This window comes from Natrix helvetica, assembly GCF_964273705.1.
Source record: "Natrix helvetica genome assembly, chromosome: 1".
Lineage (NCBI taxonomy): Eukaryota > Metazoa > Chordata > Lepidosauria > Squamata > Natricidae > Natrix > Natrix helvetica.
This window is the reverse complement of record NC_138548.1, coordinates 226,511,254-226,530,489: the sequence shown is the minus strand read 5'-3', so window position 1 is coordinate 226,530,489 and position 19,236 is coordinate 226,511,254.

Below are 19,236 nucleotides of genomic sequence, written 5' to 3'. Positions count from 1 at the left end.
GCAGCTATTAGGGAACCCAAAGCTAAGCTGGGCAGCATGGCTGTCCAGTCTGGATGATGAGGTGATGGTGAGGTGTCAGTGGTGCTGCCAATCAGTACATGGGACTGGCCTGGAGATGCTGCCATTCAGCTGCTGAAGATGTTGCAATGCTACAGTGGCAAAAGTTAACGTCAAAGTCCCAATCAGCAGCACTGGCTTTCAGCTGCTTCTTCTGAATACCAGGTTGGCCTGCAATGGGACATCCCTCACGCATAGTTATATAAAGGAGGAGGCATGTTTCACTTGGTTAAGTATGGAAGGGAGAATTCCCCACTTAGACATGTGCCGACTTGAGTTTTCAGTGTGGTCACAGCTGCCACTTTAGGCTGTAGTCCAGTGGTGGGCTCCTACTGGCTCGGCTGAACCGGTAGTAACTTGGCAGTGTGGGTCTCTGGAACCAGCAGTGATCCAAGCCTGCCATGCCCCTGAACTGGTTCTCCCAGTGGCGCCATAGGTGCTGCCATCTTCTTTTTTGCTTCTGCGCATGCGCAGCGCAATTTTAGTTGTTCTGTGCATGTGCGCGATACGTCCCTGAGTGAACCAGCAGAAGTCTCTGCCAGAACCCGCCACTGCTATAGTCACCCGATATTGAGGGCTTTTATAATAATAATAATAATAAATTTGGATTTATTAGCCGCTCCCTTTCCAAGTAGGACTCGGGGCGGCGTACAATGGAGCATAAAACATAAAAAATATATAACAACACCAAACGTACATACATACACAACATACTTACATACATACACGGAGGAGGAAACAAATTACATCAATAGACAGTTAAAAATCAACTTTAAAATACCCCAATTGTAAAAACCCAATAAAAATTAATATTTAAGGACAATTTAAAAACAGTTTGGAGGAATGGGAAAATTACGATTGCGATTGAGCCAGGCCGGATAATTGAAAGAGGTGGGTCTTCAGCTGTACACGGAAGGAGCGGAGATCGGAAGTAATCCTGATGTCACGGGGGAGGTCATTCCACAGGGCTGGGCCCATCACAGAGAAGGCTCTGCTCCTGGGTGTCGCCCCCCGACACTGTTTGGCGGACGGCACCCGGAGAAGTCCCTCTCTGTGTGCGCGAATTGGTCGTAGGGATGTGTGGGGCAGGATGCGATCCTGCATATAACTAGGCCCTGTGCCATGGAGCGCTTTAAAGATCATAATCAAAACCTTGAAACGCACTCGGTAGACCACAGGCAGCCAGTGCAGCTCGCGCAGGAGAGGTGTTACAGGGGAGTATCTAGTCCTCCCCATAATCACCCGCGCGGCCGCGTTCTGGACCAACTGTAGTCTCCGAGTGCATCTCAAGGGAAGCCCCATGTAGAGAGCATTGCAGTAATCCAGGCGAGACGTCACTAGCGCATGGGTGACTGTGCGTAGGGCATCCCGGTCCAATAAGGGGCGCAATTGGCGCATCAGGCGAACCTGATGGAACGCCCCCCTTGCCACGGCTGTTACATGGTTATCCATGGACAGCCGGGCATCCAGGAGGACGCCCAAATTGCGCACCTGTTCCATGGGGGCTAGTTGGACGCCCCCGATGGCCAGAGATGGAAGCACCTGGTTGAACCGGGAGGCCGGAAGCCACAGCCACTCCGTCTTGGAAGGGTTGAGTTTTAGTCGGTTGCCATCCATCCAGACCCGTACGGCCTCCAGACACCGGGACATCATTTCGACGGCCTCATTGGGGTGGTTCGGAGTGGAAATGTATAGCTGAGTATCATCAGCATACAGATGATATCCCACTCCAAAACCACGGATGATCTCGCCCAGCGGTTTCATATATGTGTTGAACAGGAGAGGCGAGAGCACCGATCCCTGTGGCACTCCACATGTGAGTGGCCTCCGGGTCGAACTCTGCTCCCCTGTCAACACACGTTGCGTCCGACCAGAGAGGTAGGAGCCAAACCACCGTAAAACGGTGCCCCTGACTCCCAGCCCCTCTAGCCGGTGCAACAGGATACCATGGTCGATGGTATCGAACGCCGCCGAGAGATCTAATAGGACCAGGATAGAGGAACAACCCCTATCTCTGGCCCTCCAGAGATCATCAACCAATGCGACCAAGGCCGTCTCCGTGCTGTGCCCGGGTCGGAAGCCGGACTGGCGCGGGTCTAGATAATCATTTTCCTCCAGGTGACGTGGGAACTGCTGTGCTACCACACTCTCTACAACCTTCGCTAAAAAAGGAAGGTTGGAGACTGGACGATAATTGACTAGGTCCGTTGGGTCCAGGGAAGGCTTCTTGAGCAGGGGCCTCACCACCGCCTCTTTCAAGGCGGCCGGTAGAGACCCCTCACCCAACGAGGCGTTCACCAGGCCCAGGAGCCAGTCGCGCGTAACCTCCCAGGATGCCAGTACAAGCCAGGAGGGACACGGGTCCAATAAACATGTGGTGGGTCGCAGACGTCCACGCAACCTGTCCAAATCCTCGATGGCAACCGAGTCAAACTCCTCCCAAAGCGGTCCCTCAAGACTCGCAACGGGCGTCTCTACTGAACCACTGAAAGGGGTCCATCCCATCCGGATTTGAGCGACTTTGTCCTGTAGATAATTCCCAAACTCCTCTGCTCTGCCCTGTAGTGGGGCTTCCCGTGGTCTCTCAAACAAGAGGGAACGGGTCACCCGAAACAGGGCGGCAGGGCGGTTATCTGCAGACGCAATAAGAGCGGCGCAATGTTGACGTTTGGCCGCTCTTAATGCCACAAGGTACGTCTTCAAATAGGCTCGTGCCTGTGCTCGGTCAAATTCGGAGCGGGAGGATCTCCAACGACTCTCTAGGCGTCTCTTGTGGCGTTTCATCACCCTTAGCTCCTCGGTAAACCAAGGTGCCAGGGTGGTTCGTCGCCGCAGGAGAGGCCGCAAAGGCGCCACCCGGTCTAGGGCCCCGGCAGTCGCACTATTCCATGCGACTACCAGGTCCTCCACTCGGGGGCGGGTCAGGTCCACAGGAGGTGGCCCAAGTTCCGTCTGGAACCTATCCGGTTCCATCAGGCGCTTGGGGCGGAACCATCTAATACCTTCCAGTTCCGCCTCCTCGCGGCGGGGGGTAGCACCAGGGAAGTCCAGCCGGAGAAGTGAGTGATCCGACCATGACAGGGGAATAGTGTCTAGATCCCCTATTCCCAGATCACTCGTCCACTGGCCAGAGACAAAAACAAGGTCCAGGGTGTGGCCTCCCTTGTGAGTAGGGCCCTGAATTAACTGGGTCAGGTCCATGGCTGTCATGGAAGCCATGAACTCCCGAACCCCCTCTGACGCTTCTCCCATCGACGGCAGATTAAAATCCCCCATCACTAAAAGTTTGGGGGTCTCAACCGCCACCGATGAGATCAGCTCAAGGAGTTCGGGCAGGGCCGCTGAAGTATAGCGAGGAGCCAGGTATACTATCAGCAGGCCCAACTGCCTCCCTGGGCCCCATCTCACGACGAGGGACTCACACCCGGATGTCTGCGGCACGGTGAACTCTCTCGGCTCTAAGTCTTCCCGGATAATCACTGCTACCCCACCGCCCCTTCCCTGGGCCCGAGGCTGGTGAAATGCTCGATAACCTGGCGGGCACATTTCCACAAGGGGTAGACCTCCCTCGTGGCCCAACCAGGTCTCGGTTATTCTGGCGAGGTCCGGGTCCCCCTCCAAAATTAGATCGTGGATGAGGGGGGCCTTATTGACAACGGACCTCGCGTTGCATAACAGCAGTCTCAGGCCTTGGGTCTGTAGATCCTGACCACCTAGTATGCAGGGGTTGGTGCAGACGACCGGGAATGACCAAAAACCCCGGTCTCCCAACCGACTACGCGCTCTTAAACTGTCCTCGCACCTGCCCCTCCCCACGACTGTTGGTATTAAGGAGCCCTGCACAGGAATGCTATCTTCCCTCTCCTCCCCCACTCCGCTCCCTCCTCTTTCGACCACACCTAGGTGCCTGGCTCTTCCATCCCTCCTAACCGGTTCCCCCCCCCCCATCCCTACAACCCCTCCCCCCCCATCCTTAAAACCCCTTACAACTTTTAAAAAACATTTAATTAAAAAACCCCTTTAGAGGCATTGTCCCACAGATAACTGAAGATGGGACCCTAATGATTAGATTCTAGGGATCAGATGGGATTGCTGCTATTGTTAAAGCCTCACAGCTACCTATTGGCTTTCTGAACCAACCTGCAGCTAGGCTGGCAGTGTTTTCCCCAGACTAATGGCTCAGGGGCTTTAATTTGCCTTCCCTGTGTACAGAGTCAGAAGCGGCTTACGGATTCATGGCCAGCAGAGCAACCATAGTTTTAACCAGAATTCATCAAGAGCCCTATTCACAGCAGAGGTCCCACATTAGATCTGTTTTTTTGTCTCAGGGCACTAACAACATAGCTAGACTTGGGAGAGGTTATGGTTAATCCTTTGCCATGGTCAGAACCAGGGAACACTCTTTATTAAACCTTGGCGTTCTCTGCAGCATCTCCCTGCCTCAGGGAAGAAGGCTGCCCCAGGCACCTGATGGGCCCTGCTGGATTTTGGAGGGAACCTGAGGTAATTTTGCTGCACAGAATAACTGAGGCCTTAGTCACTGGCTGGTATTCCAGGAGATGAAACAGCAGAAGAGAAGCTTAGAGTGACACTGCTGGAGAATAAAGAATAAACCTGATCAAGCTAAAAGGCTTTATTAAGGATTACCTCACAACAACAAGCGTGTCGAAACATAATTATTGTTCTACACTCATCACACACCCACATGTAGTAGCACTGTTCAAGGCAATCCAGTTCTTCCTGACTGGGGTAGAGAAACATCAACAGGACTGTTGTAAATGCTACTGAAGGCATCTGTTAGATAAAACCACTCATATCTACTCTGTGTTGAACTCTCACCATTCAGGTTCGTTCAGATTGACTAAAGAACAATCTGCCTTGGTTATCTGGGAACAGTTTGAATGTGTTAGCCCCAAAGAAAGGCACTGGACTTTCAAAGCTGTAAGCATAACCACTTGTGTATTAGATCCTCATCCCTCATGGCTAGTTAAGGCCTCCTGGGGGACTTTATGTAGTTGGATATAGAAACTGGGGAAAAGCTCTTTCAGAGAGGGGATGGTTCCAATGGCAGTGTTCCATCCTGTCTCCAAGAAAATGTTGCTAAATTCAACAACATTGGACAATTTTTGTCCTGTCTCCATCCTCCCCCCCCACACACACACACACTTTGGGGCAGGTTTGTTGAGAAGGTGGTCAGTTTGCAAAGGAAATAAATCACCTGGGCCATTTTCAGTTGGTCTCAGACTAGGATACAAAACTGAGATCTCAATGTGCTTGTGGGTAATCTCTGAAGGGATCAGGATAGGTATGGTGCATCCATTTTTTTCCTCTCCTTGATCTCTTAGTAATCTTCAAAACCACAAATCATGGTAGATTTCTGGATAAACATTGGGGTTGGTAGAGGGAATGGCGCAGAGGTAGGTTGCTCCTGGTTCGAGCGAACTGGTAGTGGCAGCGGCAGGAGACTCCGCCCACCCACCTGGACGCGTCGCATACACACACGAGTACGAACAAACCGGTAGCACCAGGATTTGCAACCCACCTCTGGAATGGTGGTATAATAGTTCCCAGTGCTAAGTCTGATTCAAGGTGGTTTTGGTAGGAAGGAGTCCCTAGGGCTCTTAACTCTCTCCACTCCTATTTAATATCTGCATGAAGCAACTGATTCTGTAATCATTATGCAAATGATACTCAGTATGTGTCTGAAGGGATAAACATTAATAACCTGCGCTAAGTTGATGATACTATTACAGTAGCTAAAATGCAAATGATCTGCAAGCTCTAGTAATGAAAGTCAAGGACCACTGTGGAGAAATGGGACTATAATTAAATATAAAGAAAACTAAGCAAATAATAACAGATACAGCACCCAGCCATAGAATTAACAATTAAGATATTGAGGTCATAGACAGCAAATGCCTTTTGCGATCACCAGCAACATAAAAGAACCATCAATCAAGAACTGTATCGTAGATTAGAACTTGGTAAATGGCAATGAAGGCCGTGGAAAATATATTCAAATGTCATAATGTGTTTACACTGACAAAAATCACACAGGAAATGGCTTTTCTTGTGACACTATATGGTAGTGAAATTCGGAATTTAAGAATATTGATGTTTTTGAACTTTGGGGTTGGAGAAAAGTCCAGAGAGTATCATGAATAGCTAAGAAAACAAATACACGGGCATAGAACAAATCAATCCACAGCTACAAATTAGCAAATTCAAAAGATCATATTTTGGGCACGTTGTGTGAAGATCTTGCTCTTTGGGGAAGCATTATTTATTTGCTTATTGAATTTATCTGCTGCCCATCTCGCTGTCATGAAACTCAGCTTACAATCCAATAAAACTACAGTATAAAAGATTAAAACAGGAAAATAATAAATACATTAAAATTAAAAGGAAAGATGAAAGCAGCACATCCAACAGCTGGGTGGATGGAGTCAATTATAGCAATGGTGGGTGTCGTATTGCAAGACTCGAAGGAACATGACACCACCTATCTTCTGTTTACAACACAGTCCTTTCAGCAGTTCCAAGAAGGTTCCACACCTATTTGTACTATTCAGGCAACCCTGAGGGCACAGAGGAACCTCCAAGTAGCCTCAGACTCCCAGAAAGAGGGATATTGACCAAATGACTGCAAGGAATATAAATCCTTCAATCCTCCACCATTCAGTCAGAACTAAAGAAGCTTCTTGGATGAGAAGCAAAATGTCTTCAAGTAGAAACAAAGTCCAGTTGCCTTTTGAGACAATCATGGGACAGCCCCAACCATGGGATTGAATGACTGAGAATCTCCATAGACCTGAAGGAACAATTAGGGGATAGATCATTCTGGCAAAGGGCTATCTAGGACTCAGGGGTGTCAAACTGGCAGCCTGCGGGCCACATGTGTCATGTGCAGGCCACGCCCACCCCAGCTCCGTGAATGGGAAAAACGTCACAAAACGTCATGTGACAGCAACATGATGCCACAGGTTTGACACCCGGGATCTAGGTGATTGCTAGGAATTAACACTAGCTTGATGGCCCTTTTTTTTTTTTTTTGGAGCTTGTCAATCAGAAAGGTCGGCAGTTCAGCAGTTCTAATCCCTAGAGCTGCCTAACGGAGTGAGCTCTCATTACTTGTCCCAGCTTCTGCCAACCTAGCAGTTTGAGATCATGTAAAAATGCAAGTAGAAAAATAGGGACCACCTTTGGTGGGAAGGTAACAGCGTTCTGCGCGCCTTCGGAGTTGAGTCATGCCAGCCACATGACCACAGAGACGTCTTCAGCCAGCGCTGGCTCTGGCTTTGAAACAGAGATGAGCACCGCCCCCTAGAGTCGGGAATAACTAGCACATATGTGTGAAGGGAACCTTTACCTTTACCTTTAAATTCAAGCAAAATGGCTCTCTGCAAGCTCAAGAGCATTTGTAAATCAGCTTCACTTTCCCCATATCACTTTTTCTGTTCGTTCTTTAGATGAAGTGTTTACACTGACTCAGAGGTAAGTTACTCAGTATTTAAGGCTGTATTCTCACAAGCTAGTTCCTGCTTAAGTAATAGTTTATTACAGATGGTTGTGAAGTTCTTGATGAGTGCCCCAGCATCTGCTTCCTTATGCAAGGCCTATTAATAATGCATTTGTTTTTTTTTCCATTTTAGGAGCTGTTATAAAGAGCTGTTAAACAGAATTCATTACTGATCAGCTTTCCACAGCTGTCTATTTGATATCTTGGTTGCCAGGATAAATTCCTCCATGGAAATGATTTCCTATTTGTGCAATTGGTCCCAAGTCACTTCCACAAATTTTCAGACAAAGGCTCAGGAAAACATCTATCCAACCTCAAGGAAGCTGCTGCCTGGATATTTTTTTAAACTACCTACAAGGGACAGTAATATGCCTTGAAATAGATGTAATATGCCTTGGGGTCCTGTGTTCCTCTAATACAGGGGTCTTCAAACTTTTTAAATAGGGGGCTGATTCACGGTCTCTCAGACTGTTGGGGGGCCAGACCGGCTGGGTGGGCGTGGCTAGGTGGTCATGTGACTGGGTAAGCATGGCTAGGTGGTCATGTGACTGGGTGGGCATGGTCATTTTGCCTTTGTCCTTGCTGTACTTGCCCCTCCCCTACTCATCCACCGGCCCTGGATCATATGGCCGTGAATAACATCCTGAAAGGCTGTTTTTAAAGTGTTTTTAAAGCACTACTTTACAAGCTGGCAGCAGAGCTGCTTTTCAAGCCAGCAGCAGCCCCTCCTCTACTCACCCACTGACCCTGGATCATGTGGCTGCCCTGGCGAGATCACCCTTCAGTCAGCTGGTCCTCCCCAGCACCCTTTCGCCTTACCTTCGGCAGCAGCGGTGTGATCAGAAGTGCAGCTCAACTGGTGAAATAACTAACGAGAAGTGCAGCAGGAAAGGGTGCTCTCTGGAAGATAGGGCAGATGGTGAGGAGTGGGGCGAGGGGTGGGACTGAATCACACCACTCCGCAGGTAGGATACTTTGCATTGACAGGCCATATTCGGCCCAGGGGCCATAGTTTGAGGATCAGTGCCAGTGGTGGGATATGACCGGTACGACCAAGTACAGATGTACCAGTTCCTGCTGGGAGCACCAGGTACCATTCCGGTTCGGTGCTCCAGAGGACCGTCCGTCTGCTCTCCCGCCCGCTCTCCTTACCGCTATTTGAGCCAATTGGGCCATTTGCGCACGGGCATGGAGTGTACGGCGCCTGCTCAATGCTCCACCAAGTAGCTGGAGTGTCGTGGGCGGTAGGTACACGTGTGCACGCTGCACGCGTGCTGAGCACATGCACGTGGTGGGCACCTGGCCCCATTGCACCGTACCGGTTGCACCGGGATCCGGAACCCACCACTGACCGGTGCTCTAATATAACTATCACTGCTATCTCAGGGTATACTATATCATTACCTGCCAGTCATATGTGGCATTTCAGTATATACTGGAAATACCTGGCTTCCATTGTTTGACTCCTTTTCCTTTGCTGCAGAACAGTGGATAATTGGCAAGGGTAGGATCTGTGGAGCTTGGAGCTCAAAAGAATAACATCTAAAAATGTCGCAGCAGTCTTTTCTTTTTCTTTTTGGCCTGCCGGGTTTTCACCCTTGAGGAAATATGCATTAATTGTTAAACATGGAGGCACACCATCGGAGACCGGACTGCTTAAGGACAAGACCAGATTCTGACTGGCATTTGAGGAAAGAATTTAGCGTTTTAAGAAGGGAAATATTGTAGGTGCCTTATCCTCCAAGCTGAAGGCACTCATTTTGTCTTTTAAAACTCTTCTTCAACAAAGAAAGAGGCAGGGAGAATCTGCATTTTTGACCTCTGATGCTATGGGAAACTCTGGGGATGATCAACAGTTGTGGTACCAATGTTTTGAAGGTACTACTTAATTATTTGATTTCTATAGCTATCCGCCTCAACAAATGACTCTGGGTGGCTAACAATTCAAAACGTATATTGCAATTAAAATTTAATAATTATTTTAAAGCAATAAAATAGTAAAAAGCATTAAAGCAGTCAATGCATTAAAATGTCTTATTTGTCATTTTTTTAAAAGCTGTTACCATATTGTGGCCCTAAGAGAACAATGTGGCAGAAGACAATCATGGAGAGGAATTCATGACTGAAAAATGAGGGCTCCAAAACAGGTTTAGATTAAATGATAGATTTGCAGATGTAAATATGCCACCCAAATTTTTACAATTGGGTCTGCCACAGGATCAATGAAGTGAGATGAAAGTAAATTGGTCGTACGGTATATCACAGAGGTGAGTACACCTCCTCGCATTTTATTGCCAGCAGTTTAGACATGAATGGCTATGTGTTGCGTTATTTTGAGGGGACAGTTTGGGAAATGTAGATAGCAGATGAGTTTATAGGTCTTCCCTAGATTATTGTTATTGATTGAAAAAAATCAAAGAATACCAAAACAACAATGGGGCTTCCATAATCTCTTAGTTTTGAGATGGGGCCTGCCAATTGTGAAGTGCCACTTGACTGAACCGGCATTTTATTATACTGCTGTAATAGGACTGCTTTGTAAACTGTATATTCCGAATGGGGAGACCGGGATTCAGAGACAGGGGTTTTCCTAGTAGATTCCGTATAACAGCAACGATGAGATAATAATAATATAATAATATATTTATTTCTTAGCCGCACCCTCTCCCGAAGGACTCGGGGCGGCGTACAATGAAACATACGAAATAAATATGTGGACAAAACAAACATATAACAGAGACATATACTGAGACACACACAAGGAGGAGGTCGGCTGATAAATAAAAACAATTAAAATACAGTATTTAAAAACCCCTAGAAATTAAATATAATTAAAATACCCAGTTAAAAACCCATCAGGAGCGATATGGTTAGATCAAAGTTGAGCCAGGCCAGCTGCTTGAAATAGGTGGGTCTTAAGCTTAATACGAAAGGAGCGGAGGTCAGAGGTATTCCTAATATCCGGAGGGAGGTCATTCCACAGGGCTGGGCCCGCCACAGAGAAGGCTCTACTCCTAGGCGCCGCCCCACAACATTGTCTAGTGGACGGCACCTGGAGGAGGCCCTCTCTGTGCGAGCGAATTGGTCGCAGGGATGTATGGGGCAGAATACGATCCCGCAAGTAACTAGGTCCTAAGCCATGGAGCGCTTTAAAGATAGTTATCAAAACCTTGAAACGCACCCGATAGACCACAGGAAGCCAGTGCAGCTCGCGCAGGAACGGTGTCACATGGGAGTACCTAGTACTCCCCATAATTACCCGCGCGGCTGCGTTCTGGACCAACTGTAGCCTCCGGGTGCATTTCAAGGGAAGCCCCATGTAGAGAGCGTTACAGTAGTCCAAGCGAGACGTCACCAGCGCATGAGTGACTGTGCGTAAGGCGTCCCGGTCCAGTAGGGGGCGCAATTGGCGCACCAGGCGAACCTGGTGGAACGCCCCCCTTGCCACGGCTGTCACATGGTCATCCATGGACAGCCGGGCATCCAGGAGGACGCCCAAATTGCGCGCCCGCTCCACGGGGGCAAGATGAATGCCCCCAATGGCCAATGATGGAATTAATTGGCTGAACCGGGGGGCTGGTACCCACAGCCACTCCGTCTTGGAGGGGTTGAGCTTGAGTCGGTTGTCATCCATCCAGATCCGTACGGCTTCCACACACCGGGACATCACTTCGATGGCCTCGTTGGGGTGGTTCGGGGTGGAAAAGTACAGCTGAGTATCATCAGCGTACAGATGGTATCCCACCCCGAAACCACGGATGATCTCACCCAGCGGCTTCATATATGTGTTGAACAGGAGTGGCGAGAGGACTGACCCCTGTGGCACCCCACAAGTAAGGGGGCGTAGGGTCGACCTCTCTTCTCCTGCCAACACACGCTGCGTCCAGTCAGAAAGGTAGGAGCCGAACCACCGCAAGACGGTGCCCCGGACCCCCAACCCCTCCAGCCGGCGCAGCAGGATACCATGGTCGATGGTATCAAAAGCCGCCGAGAGGTCTAATAGGACCAGGATAGAGGAACAACCTCTATCTCTGGCCCTCCAGAGATCATCCACCAACGCGACCAAGGCCGTCTCCGTGCTGTGACCGGGGCGAAAGCCGGACTGGCGCGGGTCTAGATAATCATTTTCCTCCAGATGTCGTGGGAACTGGTAGGCCACCACACTCTCTACAACCTTCGCCAAAAAGGGAAGGTTGGAGACAGGACGATAATTGGCCAGCTCCAAAGGATCCAGGGAAGGCTTCTTGAGCAAGGGTCTCACCACCGCCTCTTTCAAGGCGGCCGGGAGAGACCCCTCGCCCAACGAAGCATTCACTAGGCCCAGGAGCCAGTCTCGTGTAACCTCCCAGGATGCCAGTACAAGCCAGGAGGGACACGGGTCCAATAAACATGTGGTGGGTCGCAGTCGTCCACGCAATCTGTCCAAATCCTCGATGGCAACCAAGTCAAACTCCTCCCAGATCGATACCTCAAGACTCGCCATGGGCGTCTCCATTGGATCACTGACAGGAACCCAGTCTCTCCGGATTTGAGCGATTTTATCCTGCAGATATTTACCAAATTCCTCTGCCCTGCCCTGTAGAGGGGCCTCCCACGGCCTCTGAAACAAGAGGGAGCGGGACACCCGAAACAGGGCGGCAGGGCGGTTCTCCGCGGATGCAATGAGAGTGGCACAATATTGGCGTTTGGCCGCTCTCAATGCCACAAGGTACGTCCTTAAATGGGCTCGTGCCTGTGTTCGATCAAATTCGGAGCGAGAGGATCTCCAACGACTCTCTAGACGTCTCTTGCGGCATTTCATCACCCTCAGCTCCTCGGTAAACCAAGGGGCTAGGGTGGATCGTTGCCGCCGGAGAGGCCGCAAAGGCGCCACCCGGTTCAAGGCCCCGGTAGTTGCATTATTCCACGCAACCACCAGGTCCTCTACCCGGGGGCGGGTCAAGGTTACAGGAGGTGGCCCAAGCTCCATCTGGAACCTATCAGGTTCCATCAGGCACCTGGGGCGGAACCATCTGGAACTTTCCGGTTCCGCCTCCCCGCAGCGGGAGGTAGCACCAGGGAAGTCAAGACGAAGGAGTGAGTGATCTGACCATGACAGGGGAGTGATGGTTAAGTCCCCTCCTCCCAGATCACTCAGCCACTGGCCAGAGACAAAAACAAGGTCCAGAGTGTGTCCTCCCTCGTGTGTTGGGCCCTGAATCATTTGAGTCAGGTCCATGGCTGTCATGGAAGCCATGAACTCCCGAACCCCCTCTGATGCTTCTCCCACCGACGGCAGGTTAAAATCCCCCATCACTAAAAGTTTGGGGGTCTCAACCGCCACCGATGCGATCAGCTCGAGGAGTTCGGGCAGGGCCAAATGGAATCGTCTTAGTTCAGAGGTCAGTTTCCTTGCTACTTTAATATTTTTATTAATGACCCTTGCCCTGAAAACCTTTTCAAGTGAAGTATTTTGTCAATACAGAGCTGGCTCAAAAGATGTATAGGCCTTCATCAGACACATCAAAAGACTTGATGGTGCCTCTTACAGCTTCAAAATATTGACAGAGCTGATTCTCTGGGTTAACTTTAACTTTATTCAATTTCTAGAGTTAAGTTAAGGGTTGATTAAACCTGGCCTTGAAGAGCTCAGTGCTGTTGAAAGAGATGAAGGCTTGTCACTCAGAAGGACGAGTCATCTTATTTTCTCAGAGAATACAGGGATAAAAACTGTTGGTTTAAAACTAACAAGGAAGTAGATTCAGGCTAGAGATCAGGAGGAACTTCGTAACTGTGTCAGATGTCAGCCAGTGGAACAGGCTGCTACATGATATGCTGAGATATCCTTTGCTAGAGCTCTTTCAAAAGAGAGGATTATCTGTCAGAGAGACATAGCACTGATGGGGGGGGGGGTTGTGTTAGATACACTCTGGACTCTCTTCAGGTTTAATTTCAAATCAACTCAGGCTTAAATAGGGCACCAAAATAACTTGTGTGGATTTTGCTACTGGTGCTCTCAGACTTAAGAAGCAGCAGGTGAATAGGAAGTAGCAGCCAAGGGGATCCTCAGCAGATGCAGGAGGCTCTAAGAACAAGGAGTCAGAAATTTTGCTACTCCATTGCCATCCAGACCCAGTTATCCTTGTTGCATCTGCTGCTGAATGGTACGATTATACGATGAGCAAAGTATTGCTTTAATTATCTGGTCTTATCACCCTCCCTTTTTTGATAGGACATTGACCAGCAGGGAAAACATTAAATGACTATGTCATTTCAGCAGGAATAGGATGCCATGATTAACACCAGGACTCTGTTGGGTGCTTCTAGCTTGCACTGTGTGCTCTTTCTCCTCCATCCCATTCTGCCTCCAGACAAGTTGGACAAAGTAAGGGGGGGAGGGATTGAGGAGGGAATGCAATCTCCAGCAGCAGATCTTAATGAAAAACACTTTTTATTTAAGATTGCTCCCCAGTTGACTTCTTTTTTGTAGAGTCTGCCAATCCTGACTTGTACATTTCTCTGTTTTGGGCTTAAAACACCAAGGTTATCCCCATCACTTCCCTGTAAACATATTTCAGTCTTCAGCCACTGCCAGCTTGATTGACCTTACGCAAGTCTGATGAAGCCAGCAGAGCCTGATGTGGTGGAATCACCGGCTAAGGGAGAGGAGGCAGTAATAGAGTTGAGCCAGCATAGAGTTGCTCCATGGGAGGAAGCGACATAGACCAGACTAGTAAAGCGCATATCTACTGGTTATCAAGGTAATGCAGCCAGTCTGACGAGATTCTTCTAAATAGATGATCATCATTTTTTTTTAAAAAAAAACTGCTTTGGCTTGTTCACAGAATTGTTCTGGTTCCTTACACATGACACCTGAGCTAGATACGTTTTTTCATTAGACCAGGTATGTCAAACCTGATTTCATTGAGGGCCGCATCAGGGTTGTGTTTGACCTCAGAGGGCCAGGAGGGAGTGGGGGGCTGGGGCATTTCCAGGGGCATGACCATGGTGGGTGTGACACGGGACATATGCCGGGGGCACCTGTGGTGGTCAAGTGCTAAGGTAGGAATTCCCTAAGCCCCTCTCTCTCTCTCATTATAACCTTCCTTCCTTCCTTTTCTTATTTTTCCTTCCCTCTTCTTTCTCCCTTCTTCTCCCTTCTCCCCTTTTCTTATTTTTCCTTCCTTGCTCTCTTCCCATCTTTTTCTTTCCCTTTCCTCTTTCCCTTTCTCCTTTCCTGTCCCTTCTTGCATGCTCAAATGCAAAAGGGAAAACATTTCTCCTTTGGTTTGGTTTTTAATTTGTTTTGATAGCCCTCCGCCAGCAAAAACGGAACCCGGGGGTTTTCGGCATGGACGGCCTCCTGCAGCCCCCTGCCAGCAAAGATGAAGCCTGGTGTGCACCCTCTCCACAAGCTCCATTTTTGCTAGCACCGGTGCTTTGCTATTTCCAGACTGGCCCCATGGGCCAAGTCTAAGTACTCAGCGGGCTGGATCTGGGCCACGAGCCTTGAGTTTAACCCCTGCATTAGACAATAGCAGAAAGATAGAAGGAGAAGCTGCCTACGAACTGGACGGGGGGCTGTCCATATCATCTTGAAACAGTCAATAAATATCTCTTTACCCTGGTGGTCACCTCGATGTAGACGCATCCAAAGCATAACATATTTTGTATAACTTAAAGGTGATTGTAGATATTGTTGGACTTCAGTACCATTAGAACGTAGGATAGCTTAACATGGACTTATGGGATCAGAATGAAGGTGATATCATGGGAACAAGGCAAAAAGAAGGAATGTTTGTTCCATGGCTAGATACAAATGAGGTAGCTTCTTATTTGCTGTGTCCTCTAAACTTTTCATTATCTCTATCTTTGAGCAAGGCTGTAATTCATGAAAGTGCGTCAAGGATATAAAAAGGAACTGAGGAAGAGGCCCTTGGTGTGATTTAGATGGCCATCTACGTACACCAAAGAACAAAATATATGCCAAAAAAAGAGGCGTTTAAACATTTAGGAAATGACTCACCATTTGCATTGGTTTTTATTTGCCTCTAGCAGTGACTTGAATGTTAATATGTCTTATTTCTAATAGACTCGTGAGGTTTGCGGACAGGATCTGGAAATATGTCAAGTAGCTGAGTAGATGGATAACTGTCAGTCCCAGCACCTACCAATTTTTAACACTTGATCTCCTCTTCCATTGCTAGATCCCCACTTCTGCTGCTTCCTGCTTGCGCTTGGCTGCTGCCTCACTGCCTCCTCCTCCTCCTTAGTTCTGCAATTGTAACAATCCAATCCAAATTCTCTCGGTTTTGGAAAAACTGCTCCTCCTTTCCTAGGTTTCCATAGGCATTGTAGTTGTTGCCCACAGGGATAGGCCTGACTCTGTTACTGAGTAATTGCTTTCAGATCTCTTTAAACCGGCCATTCCTTTAAGTAAAACATGTTGGTTTCAAGTAATAAAATTAAAGTAATAGCTGTGAGTATTAAGAAAGTCATGCTATCTATCTTTACTACTGTTTTAAAAAGTCCTCGGGTCATCGTGACTACACATGTTCCTCTATTAATTTTTCTTTATAACAGTACAGACATGTCTTGGTAATGCCTTCTTCCAGGACATACAGGCAGTCCTCAAATGGAATCTGCCCATTACAGCCACAAATGGTGATGGCCCGTTAGCAAGATAGCCTTGCTTAATGACTCCCACTCTTTGCTCTCCCCGATGCAGTCATTGGCACTGCCACTTAGACATACACCACTTCACAGTGCTTTACAGAGCTCTCTAAGCGGTTTACATAGTCAGCGTATTGCCCCCAACAATCTGGGTCCTCATTTTACCGATCTCAGAAAGATGGAAGGCTGAGTCGACCTTGGTCAGGATCGAACTGCTGGCAATGAGCAGAGTTAGCCTGCAATACTGCATTCTAACCACTATGCCACCACAACTCATTGCAGGTTGCTAGGTGGAGCATGGGGTGCCTCAAGGGTGGGAGAGGCCCAGGAGTGAGTTGCTGCTGACATTACTGCCTGTTTGGTGCATGCGCAGTTGAACAAAAATAGATCTGCGCATGCACAGAACCTTAAAAGGGGGGGAAACACACACCCCCAACCAAAGAACCGGTTCAGAGGTGTGGCAGGCCTGCGTCACTGCCGGTTCTGGCGACTCAGGCCAGAAAACCACTACCGGTTTGGCTGAACTGGTCCAAACCGGTAGAAACCGGTAGGAACCCACCTCTGCAGAGGCCTATTAAGTCCTAGTGCAGGCCTGCCTGCTCCAGGTCTCCCAAAGACCTCGCACACCCTTGGACCACCCACGGAGACAGTGATAGCAGTGTGGATTGGGGGAGAGGGGTGGGAAGGGTGCTGCAGCACCTCTGCAAACAGTCAGAAGGACGAATGGCCGTGGGGGTTGCTGCAGTGGCTGTAACTTTCAAATGGGGTCATAAGAAGCTTTTGGGGGTCTGTCATAATTGGGAATAGGTGCTAAGCAAAGACTATCTGTACTGTATTTTCAACTTTATGGAGTAAGCTGCAACCTGGTAATTTTGGGGGGGTTTCCCAGGTTGGGTTACCAGGCCTCCATAAAATTTTCTTTGTGAGGTGTATCAGGCTTACCTGGGCCACCATGAGTGAAGAGGAATTGTCTTGGGCCTCATATAATATACATAATATAGTTAAGGCAGTGGTGAAATTCATTTTTTTTTACTATCGATTCTGTGGGTGTGGCTTGGTGGGCATGGCAGGAGAAGGATACTGCAAAATCTCCATTCCCACCTGACTCTGGGGCCAGCCAGAGGTGGCATTTGCCGCTTCTCCAAACTACTCAAAATTTCCGCTACTGGTTCTCCAGAACCTGTCAGAACCTGCTGGATTTCACCCCCGAGTTAAGGTATATAAATCACATTATAATGTTAAACATATACGATCTTGTGTGGCGCATTACTAGCTTCTAGAGCAGCGGGTTGGACAATCCTGTTGTGGAAAGTTATCACCCAGCCCCCTCCCAGAAAAATGAAATATCCTAGGAAATATTGAAAAGGCAGAATATTATATTTCCCTGGATGTGAAAAGGAAGAAACATGTTTTAAATTGAGAGTAGCTCCCTGTAACTTCCTGCCTCCACCCACTTTGTCAATGGGCCCTTAAGGTGGCCAAGCCAGTCCCTTTACATAATAAAGAGTTCTCCCCTTCAGCTCCAGGGGGATGGGATTAAGGCATGATAATATTGGCCCTTTACCCAACTCCCCACATGGCATCTGAGAACTCAACCAAACCTGGATTCAAAACACAGCCTAGAGAGTTGCCCCTGCATGGCTCCATGGGAGTCTGACAACCAATCAGAAGACAAGATCAAGATCAAAGGCCAGAGAGGGCATAAAACCAGGGTCTCAGCATCTCAGTCCTCCCTTCTCTTCTTCTCTCCAACATTGAAGCATGTGATCACCTTTTCTGTTCAGGACTCAAGCCATGTGGTCCTGTCCACCATTAAAACCATCTTTCCAAGCAGCCTCCATGTCTCCAGTGTCTTTTTCCCCACTTGGAGCCGAAGCCAGAAGGATATTTCTTTCAACACTGTTCTAAGGGTTGCTATCTTCTGAGACTATAACTTATGAAACAAATGGCTAGTATCTGTCTTACCAGAGGAGACAGCAGCGGTGGCAGGAGGGAGGGCTGCAAGGCAATAGCTTTGCAGGTATTTGCATATCAACATCTGGGTTGGGAAAATTTGCATTGCAAAGAAGCATGTAAAGTGGGTGGGGGCGGGTTCCAAAGGAATTTCTGCAGTTCTCAGGGCTAAACATAAGAGGAAGCGGAAAGGAAGAGGCCAGGATCTATTGGGTAAAAACTTGAAGGCATTCTGAAGAGAAATGAAAATACAAATGACTTCTCTATTTTGGCATCAAGCCCTAGGAAAGTTCCCCTGTGTTGTTACAAAAGTGATGACTTAATCAGGATACTGAAAGTATGCCTTCCAATGGCAGTTGTTGCTTTTTAAATGAGCATATTTTAAAGCTTTATTATTTGACTCAACATTTCGACAGAATTGCCTTTCCCAGCAACAAATCTTTATATATAAAATTACAGTCCCCTCTCCCCCTCCTTGGGGTATCACAATGCTATTTGAAATTCAAGACTATTTACGAATAAGGGAACAGAAAGTAAAACATGTAGGAAAAACAACTTCTGTGCCCAGTGGAGATCTATATCACTTTTGCTACTCTGGAAAGTCACCTAAGGTTTTACCTCAGGTCAAACGTGTTGCAAATCTATGACAAGCACATGTCATTCTGTTTGTCTCAATGATAAAGGCCCTAGGAGGTTGTAGGTATTTGATCTTGTTGGAAGAAATGTCCTTCTGGGTTCAGTTCCAAGTGGGGGAAAAAGACACTGGATTCATGGAAGCTGCTTGGAAAGAAGGTTTATTGATAATGGACTGGACCACCTGGTTTGAGGTCCTGGGGGAAAAAGGGGGATCGCATGCCTTGAAAACCTTGAAGGAAAAAAAGGGAAGACATGCTGAGAGAGCCTGAGTTTTATACCCTCTCTTGGGCCCCGCCTTAGAGCTTTCTGTTCCTGTGTAAATTCTGATTGGTGGTCAGACTCCCAGGGGGTGGGGGTCTTAGCTAACTCTGTAGGCTGTCTATGTCCCAGGGTTGGTTAAACCTTGCTGGGTGATGTAA